Genomic DNA, 21,111 nt, shown 5'->3' on the forward strand with positions numbered 1-21,111 from the left:
TTACATGACCTTGTGAGGTTGTTGGATAAAATGAATTCGTTTAATGGTATCAGAGATGTAATCTAAGAGTTGTATAAGTGTCATTCTTTGAAAAATTACTCTGTTCATTTCGGAGAAAAATGCTGGTGCAATTTGGTATGTGCATGTAATTACAGCACGTTCAGTTGGTGTACTTTTACAAGATGTGATACCCTTTTAGAAACTGCATTTTTCAAAAGATGATACCCTGTAGAAAGTGTGTTTATTTTCAAGTTTTCGTGTTTTTGTGTAAAATCAGAATGGAAAATTTGTATTTATACATTTGCGCATAAATACGATACAAAAAGCAATTACAGTTATTTATTATATCTCTCTCTCTCTCTCTCTCTCTCTCTCTCTCTCTCTCTCTCTCTCTCTCTCTCTCTCTCTCTCATTTAGCATGGCTCAAACATACTTTTACAACTTTATTTCTCTGTACGTCATTACCTGTACAGTATATAATTTTAAATTGATTGAATTTACCTGTGCTGTAATTAATGCCTCTTAAACATTATGTTTATGTTTTCGATTTTTTATGAATTGTGCTTTTGTTGACTGACATGACGTTTGCTAATTAATTAAAGAAAACGGCTTTTACTCTAAGTGAAAACGTATCCCATGAATTAGGGATAACATTAGTATACGTCACGCACTACTTACTGTAAATGCGCTTTATTATGAAACTGTACAATACTCAATTTTTATGTTTCAACCGTTTATTGTATTCCTTTTTAAGGGTAATGTTTTCTTTAAATTTTAAATAAATTACACTAACTTTAGTTTATTTAAAAGTTAAGCAATACTTTGGGACATGATTAGGTTCATATTTAGTGTTAAACTTTGAAATAAACATTTATTAGCATTTTTAAGGACCATGGCAAACTTATGTGAAAATTCACCTTGCAATGAGGGGCTCCGAACCTAACCTCGTAATTTAGAGGAATGACTGTATATATATATATATATATACTCATATATATATATATATATATATATATATATATATATATATATATATATATAGGATGTTTTTATCACATCACCGTGACTCATATACAATCAGTAAGCTACAAACGATCCCTTTTAATATCCAAGTTCATTCTACTAGAATAATACATATTTCATATATGTTGCAGAAGGGAATTTTTTTAGTTGATAATAAGTTCGTCGTCCCGTGGCGAACCAGTATGAAGGACAAAGAACTCAGGACTACAGTGGGCTGATTAACCCATGCGCCAGCAAGTGAGGTATAAGTGGATATCGATCTCCCCATATACAAATCACCACGTCCGAACTCAGGTGTTTGTATTTAGGGAAGCGATTATCCACCCACCTCTGCCATGCTAACCGTGTAATGCATTTGTCGCGACGGAGCCATATTATGACTTTTATCCCATCACCGTGATTCATATACAATCAAAGCTACAAACGTCCTTTAATATCCAATTCGGCCGCACCGGAAATAATATATTTTCATGTATGTTACCGGAAGGGAATTTTTTAGTTGATAATAAGTTCGTCGTCCGTGGGCTCGAACCAGCGAAGGACAAGAAGTCCAGGACTACAGTGGGCGCGTGCCCATGCGGCCAGCAGAAGTGAAGGTATAAGTGGATATCGTCTCCCGGCACCGTCGCCCGTTTAACTCCAGGTGTTTTGTATTTAGAGACGAGTATCCACTCACCTCTACCATGCTAACCGCAATGTCGTTTGTCGCGTGACACAGCCATATTATGACTTTATCACATCACCGTGATTCATTACAATCAGTGTTACAAACATCCTTCAATATCCAATTCGCTCTACCTCGGAAATAATATATTTTCTTATATGTTATCGGAAGGGGAATTTTTAGTTGATAGTAAGTTCGATCTCATCCATTGAACTCGAACCACCAGAAGGACAAAAAGTCAGGACTACAGTGGACGCATTAACCCACGCGCCAGCAAGTGAGGTGGTATAAGTGGATATAAGTCTCCCATATACAAATCTGTCCGAACTCAGGTGTTTGTATTTAGAGACGATGTCCACCACCCTCGCTATGCTAACCGTAATGTGTTTATGCAGACGCAGCCATGTGTGACTTTATCACATCACCGTGATTCATATACAATCAGTAAGCTACAAATCCTTCAATATCCACCTGCTCTACCTCCGAGAAATAATATATTTTCATACATATGTTATCGAAGGGGAATTTTTAGTTGATAGTAAGTTAGGTCATCCGATGGGCGAACCAGCGAGACAGAGAAGTCAGGACTACAGTGGATGACAACTCCATGCTGACCCAGCAAGTGAGGTATAAGTGATATCGTCTCCCATATACAAATCACCAATCGAACCCAGGTGTTGTGAGAGACGATATCCACCCACCTGCCATGCTAACCGTGTGTCATTTTCAGCTGATGCCTGGAAAAGAAGCAGCAGACAGATCTGATCACTCTTTGCCTCGAATATGAATTATCGACTTAGCGAGCGGCTCATAATCGGTTGTAATCCCTGTGCCTTGGACTGCAAGGTTGATAGACAGATATGTCTATCTGACTGATCACAGACAGAAACAAAAAGAAAGGGAGCAATATTCTAGTGACTCTTTGCTAATCATAATATATATATATATATATATATATATATATATATATATATATTATATATACAATAATATTTTCTATATATTTATTCCATTCATCCCTTCTCAGCCCATTAGCTAGAAAGTCAAATTCTCTTACTGCTGCAAGTTGAGAGACACTATTAAGGGGGTGAACTTATGTAGGCCTACCCCCCAACATCACCTGATTTAGGGAAAACATAATGACCTCTTTAGAGCTCCAGGGGAAAACAGCAATACAGCAATTACTGTCTTAATAGAAACTTTCTCCTTCATAGGCACTCGGCATTACACTCCACTTCTATAAAGGAGAGTTAGTTGTGTAATCTTTTATTACATAGATAGTTGAACCTTAAACTGCGTCTATACTTTTGGCCTTGTAAAAATTTATATTATTGCAATATAGTGACTGCATCTTACCAGGATTGTGAAGTATTTTCAAGTAATGCACTACATGTGGAAAGTAAAGACTTTACAGAACTAACTTCATTTGTGAAGAGATGGAAATCAATGAGAATCATTTTCTCATGACACTGCATTTGGAATACAGTACCCCAGCATACCAGCATATACCTTAACCAATAGATGGTTCAGGGAGTGGTATAAATCCCAAAACAAGGGAATAAATCGAGAGAAGGACTGAGTTTATCGTAAATGCTAGTACTCTATACTATTATTGCCTCTTGAATCTTGCTTACAAGTGTGGATAATTATTTTACTGGCTGCTGAGGACTTTTCTTGCCTCTCTTGAAGTTATCTTTAACAGGTCAGCGATTTTTATTGTCTTCTTCCTTTGCCTGGTCAAATATGAGTTTAGCAATGACAAGAGTCTAGGAACTTCATGGTCATCTTACGGATGTCTGGTCCTCTCCTCTGCAGGTCTTTGTATGATTTTTCTTTGTCACGTGACGTGTGATCAACATTAATTTTAGTTCTAAACTTTTGATTTGTTATACTGTAGTCCACTGAGTAATGCTTAAACACTAGAATGTCACCAGCGCGAATGTCAGTGCTCCCATTTATGTTGTCTATACCAAACTTTGTAGTGTACATTATTTGTTTGTAACGACAGGATACTCCAAGCAACTGATTTATGCAACTGATACTGACAATGTATGTTCTGAAAGCGTTAAACTCTCTCTCTCTCTCTCTCTCTCTCTCTCTCTCTCTCTCTCTCTCTCTCTCTCTCTCTCTCTCTCTCTCTCAGAATATTGTTTCTCTCTCTCTCTCTCTCTGCAAAACAGTAAAGTTGAACTGAAGACAGACTACAGTACATTTACTGGAGGTTGTAGAGAAGCGGAGTGCGGCAAATGAAAGTATAAACTAGATTTCATTTTCATTTGTTCTTAAGAACTAATGATTCCACAGACATCAAGTAATGCATTTGAACTTCGGTACAATCATTGTACATTTAAAAAGCCATTTGCAAGCATAGGTTATCATAAATATTCTGCCTCTCCAAATCATGATAAAAGGTAACAGATAACTGTAGGAACCTATAGTAGGGTTTCGCAGGATAGGCCAAGTAGTAGATGTACAGTAGAACTGGAGGGCCTAAAGTTCCCAAACACTGCAGAGGTGCTCCCCGTAGGGGGTTAGTGCTGTCAGTGCACCTCACGTAGTACACTATAGGCATCCCTTCGGCCCCTAACTGTAACCCCCCCCCGCCATTCCTTTTACTGTACCTCCATTCATATTCTCTTTTTTCCATCTTACTATCCACCCTCTGTTAACAATTGTTTCATAGTGCAACTACGAGGTTTACCTCAAGTTACACCTTTCAAATATCCCTTGCAGCCCGAATGACCTCATTGGTCCCAGCGCGAGGCCTGGCCTAAGTTCTATATTCCAGTCCATATGTGCTGTTCTGTCCTCAAAAGTTGATTGTGTCATGACAAAGAGCCTGAAGACCAGGTACCTCTACCATATTTTCTGAACTAAAACAAACACTGTCAAATTTTAAAATAGACTCTGGCCTTAAGGATTATGTCAAGGTTTCATCAGAATCTGAGGAACTTGATTCTCTCAATGTAGGTCAGCTTGTGCAGTTGAAAAATTGGTTAAGTTTAGGATATTTTTGAACGAGTAAGCAACACGACATACTGTACCTTCAAAGCTTCATCAGATTGAGTGAAAAATAAAATGACAAGGGCCTAAATAATTGAGAGGCTCAATTTTTATCTTGAAGACAAGTTAATGATTATAAATACTTGTTAAAAGTAACCACTGACTCCAGTTACATAAAATGTTGTATCAAAACTAAACAAAACAAAAAAAAAACGTTATTTAAACAAACCTCTGACCTTGATTAATGGTCTTGGTCAAAATAGGTTAAGAAAACTAATCACCAACCCATAGGTACCTGTCTGACAAAGAACACCAAAATGCTAATCATTAGGTTGACCTGTGACCTTTTAGAACTGAAAAATATTTTTGGAAAATGAATGCTAACTTCTAGGTGCCTTCCTACGAAATTTCATCAGAATAAAAAAAGAATGTTGACTTAAATACAGACTTTGTACTATGAAAAATAAATCTAGATCACAACACATCAGAATCAGAGAGAGAAAAAAATGATGCAAGATCCTGAAAGATAAGAAGGTGCAGATAAAAGGGATATTGTAACCTGCTGACAGATATATATAGACATAACGCAATGTCAGGATGTGAGATTCTAGAAGGAAAAAATTCCACATGGGATAAGCTGAGTGCGTAGAAGTCAGACTGCCACAGTGCACTTGGCACATCAAGTTATTATTGTTATGATTATTCAGAGTATATATTTTTATAAATGAAGCTAAAACACTGCCAAATTACGTAGCAAGGTTCCGTAAATTAGAAGTCTGGTAAATGACAATTTATGCTTTAGAAAGACTTAAAAACCTGAAGGCAGAATAAACTATTCTTCTGTATGTAATTTTACGGCTGTGATCAAGTCCTTTCATCAACACTTTAGCCGAAATAAAATTACACTGTAACCCATTGTGACATTTAAGGTGCCTGTATATCCTAAATGTATCACCTTGAAACCATTCCCATACACATTTAATATTTTACTAAAAGCAATTATCATAGGAAATTATTCATCGTTCAAGATTTCTCTGTTAAGTTTTATCTAACTCTCCGTGTGCTGAGGTTTGGAATGTTCTCCTGGCTTCCATTTTCCCTTGTTCTACATCCGGTACATAAAAGCATCCGTAGTCTGTGGCACTAACCTTTTGGTGAAATGTGAAATTGGGTTTTCCTAAATTCATCCAAACAGATGGGCAGTTCAGAAGAAAAATCTCCGAGAGATAATTGTTTCCAAATCCTGTTTACAATCCTTAAATTGATCTTGTTTATTCGAAATCTTGTTTGCAATCGTTAAATTGCTCTTGTTTATTCGAAATCCTGTTTACAGTCCTTAAATTGATCTTGTTCATTCGAAATCCTGTTTACAATAATTAAATTGTATACAGCACACGAGTAAAAAATATTCAGTGACCCTCACTAACTACCATAAGATTAAAAAGAGTATAATTATGATTCGAAGGGTAAGGCTCATGTAGTTATACACAGATTGAGAGAAGAGAGAGAGAGAGAGAGAGAGAGAGAGAGGATGTTTAATGTCATGTGTGACATCAGACTACTATCTGCTTCCCGAGTTGCTTTTTACATAAAAGAATAGCAAGATTCCCACGCCAACACAGAGAGAAAGTAATACTTGTCTATGAGTATTTAAAAAAGAAACTATATATTTTTCTCCTATTTTTCTTCCATTCATCAACAGAAAATAGCAGTACCGAGACAGTTACTTTGGCTAATGTCACATAAAGTACTGTGAGCGGAAATGAAAACTGAGTATATACTGCTTGTTCATATACCCGTATTTTATCTTTAGAAATGACAGCAGCTGGATGATTTGGTAATTCATATCATTAACACTTGAAGGTTTATTTATACAGGAGTCCTAAACATTGTAAATTTCAATTGTAATTAGCAGAAATTAAATATGAGTGTTGATTGATGCTGTTTGTTGCCTCTATTTTGACTTGAGAGTTGATTTGTTGCATACGAGGCTTGAGCCTCAAAAGACTGCCCATGTTATCTTGGAAGTAGTATGTAGATTACACCACGACATGGCAAAGTGAAAAGTTGTAACTGGTATATAATAAGGAAAGGAATAACAGTAAGATGTAGAGGCTTTCTCAGTAATGCAATATGGTGACACTATTCTCCTGCAACTTCATGAGAAAGTGGCCTTTGGTTGCCTACATAAAAACAGTTCCTTTTCAGTCTTGCAGTGTAAGGTCTGGGTCTCTTGTGATGTGAAATGTGTGATGACAGTAATTGTTGTCTAGTACAGGAAATCCTTCATTGAATTTACAAGAAAATCTGTTGCACAAATATTGATAAATTTACTTTTTGGATCTGATAGAAGCTCGTTTTTGTTGCATGGCGTTGTTGGCATTGCTTAGTATTTTTAGTAATGTTCACCATATAGTCAAATGATCCGCTGAATGACTTCGAAACTTATTTTTTTTTCAATTGTGTCAAAATTTGGAAACAGGGTGGGTAAAAGAAAATTCCACTCTGTAGAATCGTTTCATGTTTTTGCCATAATATGGGTTTGGGAAACACTTGAAACAATGTTCACATTAAAAAAAAATACAATTCTAGCCGTCCCAGAAGTTAGTCAAAACAAACATTTACAGGATATGGCAACTACTGTAATTGAGGCATGTTCTTTAACAAAAATGTCTTGCTTCTTTTTAATAATTTTCTCTATTAAATGGTTAGGTTTTGATTAACCCATAGTCTACCGTAAATCTGTTTGTTTGCTCCTAGATTATTTTAAGAATTAAATAGAATTTAGTGTTTAAATAGATTTTTCAATTAAGGTTTTGTTTTATCGGTGCAGCAGGATTTCATACACTGCCGAATTATACTGTACAAGCTTCCACTTAGTTTGGCTATGAGCACTCCACTTTATGCTGTTTTTCTTAAATCAAGTAAGGATTATTCCTAGAGAAACTGTAACACTCCATCATTACCTCATTTTGCCCCCTCGCCGATATAAAGTGGTTCCAGTAACAGAATACTTTTTAAATTTTTGATGTTTATACTGACGTAAAAAATGCTTTCATTCTCTGCTTACCTTCAGATAACCAATGTTTCAAGTTACTTTTACAGGTATTTTGGTACAAGTCATCAAAATCTTTTACTAAGTAAGTCTTTTGGTCCAAGTCATCAAACTCGTCTATTTTTTCAGGGGTAGTGACACTAGTTACAAGTCAAAGCTCACGATGCAAAACATTCAGGGAGCTGCGACTCAGTAAAGCATCACCAGAGACTACACACACGTAAGTGATCATCAATTTTACTGTTGTTTGAAACCAAAATACCAGATATCCATTTTGATGCAACTTACGAAATGGCAGAGTTCCTTCGGGCATTGTATGGCAGTAATAGATACCCCATGTATATTGGTACTGAAGGAAAATTGAATAATTGACTGCCAAAAACTATGAGTGATAATATGTGTGGTTGTGTGTATGTATGCATATGTTTATTATATAAGTAATCCTTCAATCATCCGGGTTAATAGAGCCAAGAGGCCATCAGATAATCGTGAGTAAAAAACATCAAGGGATGTTCAAGGACAAGGCCATTCCCTTCCCCACCTAACCTTGTCAATACCACAAAGGCTAACTGGGAACACTCAGTGTGCTTATAAACAACCATCATACTTTAAACTGATAACTTTATGCAAAAGGCAATTATCTACCCGTTTTCCCCATATTTGTAACAAAATACTGCATAAATACACTGAAAAGAAATGCAACCCCTTCTTTTCCTCCCCCCTAGAAAATGACACAGTTCAGTGGGCAGGTAGCCTAACTGTGTTTACCCACAACCTACCGTGGTTTTATGACCACTTAAGTATTTTTATACAGCAGCTTCCATAACAGTTGTTACCATATTGTGTTACCATACACAAGATAAAAATGTGTAGGCCATGTGTGAAGTATAGACCTAGGCTAATCCAGGTGTTACACTTTAGTATCCATTTGCAAAGGTCAAATAGGCTATTACAGCTGTATTTAAGATAAATGTAACAGTAACAAAACTTTTATTTTACGTGTAGAATTCATTTACACTTTATTATTTTATAATATTGATATATGACCATGTTCACAGAATCAGCTGATTGAACCTACTACCAAAAGAATTAGGAAAATTATTTTTTACTTGCTAAAAGAAACGAATGTATTAATGGAATTATTATTTTTATTTTTATGCTTAAATGTAAAACGGTTATACAAATGTAAACTGTCATACTTTATGTTAAAGTCAAGTCCCTCAAATCCACAAAACAGCTGTTTCCTGATTTGTTTTATGAAACTAAAACTCCCGGAAATTCACAGCTACATCGAATTAGTGCATGCATACGTACAGTATGTATGTGTTACTATTTGTTTTTTTGCTTTGCTTGATTTACTGTACCGTTTTCATTACAAGTTCAGTTAACTCTAGGTGTGATTATCACACATGTCATAACAGTATATAAGAGAATATTTGGTACTGCTTTTGCTTGTTATCTACAAGGAAAATACATCTACACTGTACATATTTTAAACCATTGTATGGTAAATGTAAAGTAGACGGCCACGCAAAGATATCGTTTATTAATATAATAATTTGTTGATCACACAATATAGAAGTTGGTGTATATGATACTTTGATCCCCGAGGGGCTAGTAGTAAACACAGCGTCCCAAGGAGCTTCCACCATGTTTAGTACTAGGACCTTGGAGTTGACGTGTAGATAACATGCCAAAGTAGCACAGAAATATGGTACAGTAAATAAGGCAAAGTAAATAATATGATCAGTACCTAAATATGTATGCACTCATTCGATGGCATCGTAAACTTCCTGGAGTTTTAGTTTGGCATTTTTGTTTATGGTACAGTAATTGATATTTCTTGAAAGGATATGTACAGTACTGATATACGGTATAGAGAGAGAGAGAATTGACGTGTTTACATTAAAGCCTAATACAATAACACCCTCTTACACTATTTTGTTTATATTTTATGCTACATTATTCTCGTGTATATTTTGAATGTGCAATATTTTCTGATTTTTTCAGTTTTATAAACCAAAAGATAAACCCAATCATGTGTGTAGGGTACATACATATGCACACATTCAGTCCATGCCATTGATGAACTTGGTACAGCCTCTTTGGTTTTGTTTTGCCTACAAATTAAATTTGCATCATAAATATTTTTAGGGCGATTAGAGACTGAATATCAGAAATGGTAAATATTCGGTGCTACTTTGGCTTATCTACGCATCATCTCCGAGATACTAGTACTGAACATGGTGGAAGTTCCTTGGGGCCACATCTTCAGTACTAGCCCCTTGGGGATCAAAGTACAGTAAACCCCGGCATTCGTGGTCTCAATATTCGTGAACTCACGTATTCGCGGATTTCTCTGTGGAACGTATCTACCCATTATTCGCGGAAAATTCGCCCATTCGCTGTATTTTTCACTGAGAAATATTCAGTAATTATTAAACTATCAAAAGAGGATGTTCTAAGTGTTTTTAGAGGGGTTTTAAGTATTCATGGATTTTAGCTATTCTCAGGGGGGGCGGGGCGTTGCTGTATGCATCCCCCTGGAATATGGGTGGTTTATATATGTATATATATATATATATATATATATATATATATATATATATATATATATATATATATATATATATATATATATATATACTGTATACAAATATATATATATATATATTATATATATATAGATATATATACATATATACTGTATATTATATATGCAGTATACATATACATATATATATATATATATATATATATATATATATATATATATATATATATATATATATATATATATATATATATATATATATATATATATATATATGTATATGTATATATATATATATACAATATATATATATAATACCTTGATCAATATTACACTATTCAAGTTCAAGTTGTGCGAATTCAGACACACGAACTTTTCATTGGAACCTAACTTTAGTACATACTGTATAATATTTGTCGATGACGACTTTTCAAAGCCAATTCATTCTAAGAACATGACTAAATAGCAGTTGATAAATGAGAAAATGCAATAAAAACATAATGTAAATGAAAATACTGTAGCGTAAAATATAAATAAGATAGTGTAGGAGTGTGTGTGTGTGTGTTTTACGATATTGTTCTCTCTCTCTCTGTATATTGTATCTCAGTAAGTACTGTATAGTACATATCTTGTAAAAAAATATGAGTTACTGTATCGTAAACATAAAAACATGAAACCAAACAAACTCCAGGAAGTACACGGTACCATTGAGTGAGTGTGTGCATATGTTTGTATATGTTGCCTTTTATTTTCTTGATTTATTGTGCTGTAATTCATTACAAGTTTAGTTGACGTAAGTATGATTATCCCACAGATCATAACAGTATACAAGAGAATATTTTGTCACTGTTGATATTTCATCTCTAATCACCATTGAAATATTTAAAAGCAAATTTCATTTGTAAGCAAGCCAACACCAAACATACTGTAGCAAGTTCACAGGCGACATCGAATGAGTTTGTGCACACACATACCCTATGCACTCGATTGCTTTTATCCTTTTGTGTGAAAAATAAAAAGTGAGAAAATACAGTAAATATATAAATGAAGACACTGTAGCATAATAAAATATAAGTAAAAAAGTAAAGGTGTGTTTGTGTTACTGCACTTAGGCCTCTGATGTAAACATACCAGTTATTGTTCTCTCTCAGGCCTGTTTAATGTAAACATACCGGTTATTGTTCTCTCTCCACACTGGCCCTCTTCACCCTTTGGCGCCCAGCCAGCCAACACTTCCCCCCCACCTTGGAAAATTGTTGAGGCCTTTCCCACCCCTCAGAAACCATTTCTCAGTTTGAGTGTAAGCAGCATCACCAACGTTTTCCTGAGTCTGCACAGCATTGCCGGTCATTGGAGGGTGGTTTTTCAAATTTAAAAATTTATATAAAGTATATCTTATATCTTTGAGACCTTGGTCTCTGGTCCGGGTGTGACGGATAATATTGAGTTCTGGATAATTGTGATCTGGATAATTGAGGAATTACTTTATATATATATATATATATATATATATATATATATATATATATGTATACAGTAGATACTGTATATACTTCATCGATTCACAGATTTTTTTTTGTGGAACATATATCCACATTCGCAGAAAATTAGCCTATTCGCAAAATTTTTCATAGAGAAATATTCAATAATTACTATATTTTCACGTTATTTTCAGGACTAAATAAATTTTTTTTTTTTATGGTAAAACTATTAAAATGGGCAGTTATAAGCATTTTTAGAGGATGTCTCTGGTGTTTGAATTATTAAAAAAATAGGCAGTTATAAGTGTTTTTAGAAGGGTGTCAAATATTTGTGGATTTTAGTGATTCACAGGGGTTGTCCCTATCCCCTGCGAATCCTGGGGTCAACTATATATATATATATATATATATATATATATATATATATATATATATATATATATATATATATATATATATATATATATATATATATATATATACTCAGGCAAATTAGGCATCTAGAACGCCAGGGATTCAAGAGGAAAAGGATGGAAAACAACCATCGAAGCATCATAAATTTAATAACCGAATTTTCGAGACATCAAGTCTCATCATCAGGGCTGTAAAATATACAAAATTTCCAAATTAAAAACAGACTCAGTAAAATGACAATTGTACAAAGGTTAAAATTAACAAGACGCTTAAGAATTTATATTAAAAGAAGGTAAAAAAGTTAAATAAAAAAAAATTAAAATAAAAATAAAAAGCAAAGAGAATTCAAAGACTAGTACCTATCTCTAGAAGGTCACCACAGAAAACCCGCTCAGCAGGGACTTTACCAGGGTATTTTGGGATGATGGTTTGGGGTGTATTTTTTGTTTGAATTGACATTAAATTGTTTTAGTATGATAATTTAAGGTATATTTTTGTTTGAACTAATAAATTAGGCAGTGAACTTTTAAAGTAGACAGTTATAAGCATTTTAGTTTGAGGAGTATTTGGCAGTTATAAGCAGTTACAAGCATTTTTACAGGGTTTTATTTTTTTTCTGCAGTGGGTTCTGGAAGCTATCCCCGCAAAAATGTGGGGGAGCACTGTGTGTGTATGTATATATATATATATATATATATATATATATATATATATATATATATATATATATATATATATATATATATATATATATATATATATAAATTGAAATAACTGTGAATAAAAAGTACAGGTTTTGCTAGAAAAACACAAATAATGCACAAAATTATGATTCACAGGGAAACTGGGTTCCTATGAAAAAAATCTCAAAAATTACCAAAAGATTAACACAGCTTATAGCAAGTGAATTTGAGATAAGGTTTCAAGTGATTTTACAGGACACCGGTTATGCATGATTAAGAAAGATTTTATATTTCTGAAAGTTCTTCACATTTCAAATGGCAAATAGTGGGAACCCTGAGCTTTTGACTCTGATTTTCAAGAAATGTACGGGAGATCCAATTTTAAAAATTACTCGTGAATTTTATTTTATACCGAAAACCAGATTAATTTGTGAAATGCCTCTGAGGCTGTTAATATCTGAAGTGTCTCTGAGGCTGTAAATTCTACAAATGATTAGTGGCTCTTTATCTTTACAAATGATAGAAAGTGCTCAGAGATGCAGAGTGCTCACATCTGAAAACCTCTTTCCATAAGGTAATGAAATGTATATTCATTGCATTGGTCCCACAGAAAATGTTTTGGCAGTTTTAAAAATATAGCAAAGCAACGAGAGTTCACCATGGAAATCAGACCAATTTGAACAAGATGTAGGTCTTGGTTAGGAGTTTTTAAATTATGACAGTTTTTGAAAATGAGGATAAACCTTGTGAAGATCTCTTTTTAAAAATATATATGGGATACATCTGTGACTAGAGCGGGGGTCACTGAACTTTTTTTTACAGTGGGTCAGATAACTGGGAGAATGACGAGTGTGGGGGCACATAACCATTTTATTCAATATAAAACAGTGAATACACAAAAAGTAAAGACAACCAACGTATTTATTTACCAATACACAAAATACAAAATATACAAAAAATAAAGACAACCAACGTATTTACCAATACACAGATTACAAAATACACAAAAAATAAAGTCAACAAACATATTTATTTACCAAATTTATTTACCAAATTTATCAAAGAAGGCGACGTTAGCAGTAAGATAATTATATCGCACCCAGTGTTTACATATCCGAATTGCACAAACTTAAGAAGTAGAAAAGGTTAGGTAGCTTTGTGAAACTGTTTTTAGCTTTTAATGGGTCATTAATATTTGCATTGGAATTGCTTGCTTGAAAATCATTGAGCTCCAACTGTAGTTCGATTGGCACATTGACAAGGTTACAATCAAACAGGTTCGGAAGCGAAAGAACATCGTTCTCCGTTTTGTCGAGATCTGAAAATCTCTCCAAAAATTGTTAATAATTCATGAATTTCTTAGGAAACCCAAGGTTGACATCATCTGTGATTCCAGCACGAAACTCTTTGTAACACTGAAAATGAGAGAAGTGTCCTCCTTCCAGTTGTGCTTCAAACAATGATAGCTTTCTCTGAAATCCTTTGATGATTGTGTAGAGATCACAGATGCGGTTATCCTTTCCCTGAAGTTTCAAGTTAAATTCATTCATGTGGGATGTGATGTCAACCAAAAATGACAACTTTGACAGCCAGGTACAAACTGATGGAAATGGATCAGCTCTATCCTTTTCGGTAAGGAAAATCTATTTCTCTTTTGAGCTTATAAAATCAAAACAGGACTTTACTGCAGCTGAGCCACCTCACTACTGTGTGATAAGGAAAGTCACAGAATTCAGAATCAAAATTTCTTCAGGAAAAGCCTGGAACTGGTGGTGATCAAGTGCAATACCTCGAATGAAGTTCACCGCAGAAACGACTGGTTTCAGTACGCAAGAAATATCTAAGTCTTTCCTACAGAGTGTTTGTTGATCTATAATTTAGTGTATAATCAGAGCAATTGGGAGTTAAAGATCTTCCAACTTCCTCTTGATCTGCCCAACCTGACCTTTCCTCACTCCAGCCATATTTTTATCTCCAACTGTAACACATTGAAGCTGATTCCACTGAAGTTTATAGCCTAATTGCAGAGTTTTCTGACTTCCATGAAAATGTCTTCTCCAGTTGTTGTTCCGTGCATGCTGCAAACAGGTGCCAACTCTTCTGTGGTCTGAAACCCCAAAATAACAATATGAATGAACACGAGAATTTGTGACATACTTGAGAGATCAGTAGACTCGTCCAGCGCCAGAGAATACCACAAGAAATTCATAGCCTTCTTGTGTATCTGGAGCACTGTTCTGTTATGTTCTTATGTTCTCTGCACAACTGAACTTGCTGAAAGACTGATACTTCCAAACAAATCAGCTTTCTGAGGACATGTCATTTGCTGCTTCCATCATACACGCTTTGATGAATGCACTACAGTATTTTGTAATTTGTATGAGTGACTGATTCATTTCCAGCAGTAATTCTTGTGAGGAGATACATTTGAGATTCCAAAATACATTTCATGAACTCAGATTTCTCACAATGCAACTTTCCAGAAAACTTTGAATATGTAGAAAGATGTTTTGTTTTATAGTGACGCCGAAGATTGTACTCTTTAAAAACAGCAACACTTTTCTTGCATATCATGCTGCCCTGCCTGACATCGCTTAGACCCCGGTAGCTTATGGTACATGTATCATACCAGACCCAACGCCCTTTCTCCCAGCAGCGGGAAGTTGTTGCGCTGGTAGGTCGGGAGTTCGAGACGTGTGAGATGTTTGTTATGTTTTTAGAAGATGTTGGAGTGGCTTTGTTTTGTGTGTGTATTTAGTCTGTAACACCCATTTGCTTTTTAAGCAAACCTATCCGTTGATTACATACATAATCCCGGGGTGTCTACACGGATAGCAAAGTGTCTGCCTCTCTGATCAGTCGGCTGCATGATTTGAACGCGCCACAGACCTCTACAAAGTCCGAAGCTGCTGCTGTAACCGACTGTGCCATCGAGGCTCCAGTTCTTTACTGTATCATATATATATATATATATATATATATATATATATATATATATATATATATATATATATTATTTATATTTATATATATGCTAGGGTGGCAGTGCTGTCACAGTAAGTTTCTAGAGCTTTACTAGTCGTGGTGAGAATATCTTAAAACTAAAGACAAAAACATTTGGGATTTATACTCTGTGTTCAATTACTAAAGACAAAACCAATTTGGGATATATACTTTGTGTTCAGTTTTTCCGTAAAGTACATTCTGCTTATTAATTAATAATATCAGCCTTATTAAGAGGTCTGAGCAACAGGCTTTTAATACTGATCTCTTGATAACATGATCTAGTAGTACATTGAAATGAGGTAGTTCATAAGTGGAAAGTTTAGTTGAAGGACAAGAATGTATAGATTCTACACACATTCTGGGTTATAAATCTAAACATTCTCATTGCGGGAGAATTTGGAAAATAGAATAGCTGATCACTGAATGTGTGTATTTTGATTCCTTCTATATATATTTCTTTCCTAGTTTTGCTCTTATCATAAAGGCTGCACAAGCCTTTCATATCCAGTATTGTACTCCATTCCTCTTTCCATGTTTGTGGAATGTTGCAGCCTATATTGTTTTTTGTTTGAGGGGTGATTGTGTGAACAGATGTAAGCTAATCCTTAGCTATCAGAAATAACTGATTATTATTATCTTGTTACCATTACTATTACCACCTTCATTGTTATCTGCTTCGTCCTTATTTTACTTTTTTATATTGTTCTGGGTAGCAATATTAATATCATAATTTTTCAGGTGTTCAGAAGAATGCATGAGATCATCAGTGGAAGTCCCTAGACCTGTATATGGAACACTTATGTATCATGAAGTAAGTTACTAGAGATCACAATGTTTCATATACAAGTACACAAATATTTTGGTGTTTATTACTATTTTTTTCATTGATCAACTACTGAAAGCATTTTCCCTGAAAGAGGTCTTTATATAGTATATATGTATATATATATATATATATATATATATATATATATATATATATATATATATATATATATATATATATATATATATATATATATGTATATATATATGTATATATATATATATATATATATATATATATATATATATATATATATATATATATATATATATATATATATATATATATATATATATATATATATATATATATATATATATATATATATATATATATATATATATATCTATCTATGTATATATGTATATATATATATGTATATGTATATATATATATGTATATATGTATATATGTATATATATATGTATATATGTATATATATATCTATCTATCTATCCTGCATGATGGTGGACTAGACTGTAATGCAGTACTGTATTCCCAGAATTCACCCAGCTATTTGCTTGTGCTCAGAATTCACAATTTCTCTGCTGAGGATAGTTAGTGACATCATCTTAGCTTCCTTCAGTGTAGTGCTTCCTATAAATTTCCTACTTTTCATGATAATTATGAAAACTGTTCCAACTCGGACATCTCCCGGCTGCAGAGTCATTATTAGGGCAATAGATCTTGTGTTTCTAGGTACCCTTGAGCTTCAGCTCCTGTTCTAAATTACAGCAGATAGATATTTTGATAATAATTCATTAATTTGATGCCTTATCACTCTGTGTATAATTTTAGCTTAAGATGTAGTGAACAGTGTTTATAGCCTAGCATTTCCTTCTCTCTCAGTATGGTGGTGATCTTGACTTCCCAAGTGTGTTAATCCTAATGATTTCTCTTTAATCCAAGTGTTAAATTTTTTTTTCTCTTAGCTCCATACAAAATTTCAATATAGGAAATGTTATGGAGAGATTGTAATTCACAAGAACCCCCCCCCCCCAGTTAAATTTAATGTCAGGAGTTTATCATGTCAGAAAATTATCTATTGGTCATGTGGATCTACTTTGCATTGTGTTATAATGCCACGAAGACATTATATTATGACTCCTGTTCAAGTAAATCCTTTATGGCTCCTAATTAGCAAGAAGTAGAAAATGCTTTCCTGCACTGGTTATTGTTATTAAACTAATAGTTTTAATGATACATATATTAATTGTACCAGAGTAGAAGTATGAGGCATAATCCTGTAATATTTGTAACTACACTACTGTACTGATAGTATTTAATGATAATTTAAAGTGTAGTGCCACCCAGCATAGCTTATGGGTAGTACTTTGATGTCATGTGTTAGGCAAGTTTCAGTTGCATGAGGACTTACCACACTGAGTATTAGTCAGATAGTTAAAAATATTTCAAAACATTGTACTACCTAAGTTAATAATAATTTACAGCATTGTACTACCCAAGTTAACAGTAGTTCAGAACATTGTACTATCCCATATAGATTATAAATATGGTATTTTAATGTAGTTTGGTAGAAAGGCTAGCTTTCATCATAAAATACTCTTACCTGCTCATAGAAAAATACTCTTGTAACTTTCTTGAAATTGTATACTGATCATTACAGTAATAAATAGAAATAAAGTATAACTCAAATATAGTTTATATATGTGGTTGGTAATTTGATTTAGATTTGCTTGGCTATCTTTCAGTAAAAAAAAAAAAACTTTAGCCTACAAGATGGGAAATGCTCCTTTAATTTTCAAAGAAAGTTTTGCAACAGTACTGAAATTGGTAATAATTTAAAATGCAATACCACCCAAAATAGCTCATATATGTGGTATTTTAAATCAGATTTGCAAAGCTAGTTCTTAATAGAATACTGTAACCAAAAAATACTGTTAATTGCGGTACAGAGAAGTTCATGCATTCCAGCCATTGAGATTGTTGCTTAACAGATACTGTATCAAGGTTTCACAGTTGTAGGATCCAGTTCTTATAATATGCTTTTTCTTGGTGAGACGGAGATTTCTTTCCTGTATTTGTTAATATATTAAACTAGTTGAACTTAGTACTGTAATGGTATCTCTAGTTTAATCATAATTTAAAGGGATGATGCCAGTAATTATGTTATTAAAATAATGTCACCCACAGAGCTTGTCTCATACCATGTTGTCATGACTATGTACTTGTAACCAGGTTGGTCTGTTTCATCCTTGTTGGCCATTCCACTTATCCAGTGATATGTGGCTCTTGCTGTACTGTTTCTCAGGTTTTTTGTTTTTTCCCACTACAGCTCTGCCATTGTCAGCTCAAGTGTTGCTTGCTTACCTGCAAATTACAGATGGTAATTCTTGTTAGTTAGTGATATGGCACACCACTCACCATAGACATTGAGTAGCTACTAGACATGCATGAGGTTGCCAGGACATAAAATAAGCAACATACCTGGTGCAGCAAACTCCAATGAAGTTGGGGCTCTGATTTAGACTAGGCCTTGGTTCCAAGTGTTATGGGAGTATGGAGAGGAAGGGCACATTATCAGTAGAACATCATTGTATACCCTCCCTATCTGAGCAGATCTCCACATCCTGGCCAAAATGATTCCTTCAGTGCAGGGTCATTCATTGGGATACAACTGCTACCATTAATGGGCATGAAGTGGACTTTTGCCACAGAGGTTTTCTTCCAAACCCAGAAGACCCAGGGCACTGTCTTTTATTTGCATGAGGTGTATCTTCAAAGACAATCAAGTCTCCCATGCAAGAATATAATGCTGAGATTCCAGTAGTTCCCACCCCTCCCCCCTCAAGTTCCTGTCCTCCAGGATTGTTATCCTTTAGCGAGAATCTTAAGCTTTTGCAAGGAAGTGGCAGTCCAGCTGCCATGGCTCAGTCAGTCTGGATGGTTGTTAAGAATGAGAAAATTTTGCCTTACTTGTTTAGGGTTTCAGAAGAAGTTCTTGAACAGTGTGGAGAAAGCCCTTGATAATGAGCACCACTCATCAGATGCTATTGAGATTTCAGGGGCATGTGGAGATTCTCTTGCAGAAAACTTAGTCACTAAGATCTCCTCTTGAGAGTCAGAGGACTGGTAAAGATATGACCTTCCTGCTTACGTAGCTGACTGGTTGTAATGCCACAACCAGTTCGAGCATAACCCCAAAGCTGGGAGTATTGTGCAGCAGTACCTGCCTGGATACCAATAGTGATAACGTGGGTGTTACACCCTAATATATGTCCTTTTGCCAAATAGCAAAATGCCTGTCAATGAAAGGGAAAACAGTGATTGAAGTGAAATAAAGGGACTTTTAAGGACAGAGCTGCTTTTCCTTGTATGGGCTGGTGCTTGGTCCCTCCTTCAGTACGAACCAGAAACTGAGACAGTCATCCTCTGCTAGTGTGGCAACTAAAGCCATTAAGACAACCTTTTTCTGGTTTAATGGAAATTATGGTAACTCCACAATCTTAAGAGAAGTTGTACCCTCTGGGACCGAAGCTTTCAGTCCTCTTCACTGTAAAACAATGGATCAGTGTGAAGGCAGAATTTCAGAAGTTTGCAGTTATTGGGTAGTCAGAGGTAGTGGTGCAGAAATACAGATTTCTGTCATCCCAGTATTCAAATCTACAAAGAACAGGGCAACACTTGCCTTCTCCTTTTGAGTTAGAAAGCTCCCAGTGGATATGGTTACTTCAGGGAGGTCGGTGCCTCTTGGAAAATCTCAGATGGGATAGCCATGTCAGAGTTCCTTACAAGGTTTCACCCACTGTCCTAACCTCTTTAAACTGTTCTGGAAGTAACCATGAGTGCGCTTCCAGATTCTACAAGGGACTGCCTAGATGTTGATGCAAAACTCAAGTGGCCCTATGGGGGCACACTTATGATTTTATTTGATGGCATCTTTGGGGCCAAAATGATGCATAGCAGGGGCTCCAGGATGTTATGCCCCCTTAATGTTACACTACTGTCTCATTCTGTTGTAACTGAGCTCATACAAACCCGTTTAACAGTCTTGTATGGTACCACTCTTTATTGGTGAGGTAGAGCCTGGGAAGCAATATTATTCCTAAGAGTTCTACCAACAAACCCAAGCAGCCATGCTACAGTGAGCTATACAGCTCTCCTTTCATTCTCATTATGTCCTCACAACAGAAGATGGGCAACAATAACAGCTACAACAAGAACAGCATCCCTTTTGAGGTAAACAGAAGCAAAGGAAGAGGTGAAGCTCATTAGGATTTGTCATGTTTGGGTTGCCTTCTACGCATCACATGCATAAAGCCTCCTCATGATACAGCATCATCTTAGTGAGCAGGGCTGGCAGTGGTCTAATCCCCCACTCCCTCATGGAGTTTTTTCCAACAACCAGACCTCCATTGAGGAATATCTACAGAAGGATCTC

The 21,111-nt window shown here is 34.9% G+C and overlaps 1 protein-coding gene across 1 annotated transcript in view; it reads left to right on the forward strand.

Moving 5' to 3' along the window:
• Window positions 1–7,501: 7,501 nt before the first annotated feature.
• The window catches only part of LOC136835863 (uncharacterized), a 46,849-nt gene continuing 33,239 nt past the window's right edge, over window positions 7,502–21,111 (forward strand). The window contains exons 1-3 of the mRNA XM_067099708.1: window positions 7,502–7,614; window positions 7,875–7,965; window positions 16,622–16,694. The gene's annotated coding sequence lies outside the window, so the exon portion shown is untranslated. The remainder of the gene's footprint in view (window positions 7,615–7,874; window positions 7,966–16,621; window positions 16,695–21,111) is intronic.

Source organism: Macrobrachium rosenbergii, chromosome 55 (assembly GCF_040412425.1).
Source record: "Macrobrachium rosenbergii isolate ZJJX-2024 chromosome 55, ASM4041242v1, whole genome shotgun sequence".
NCBI lineage: Eukaryota > Metazoa > Arthropoda > Malacostraca > Decapoda > Palaemonidae > Macrobrachium > Macrobrachium rosenbergii.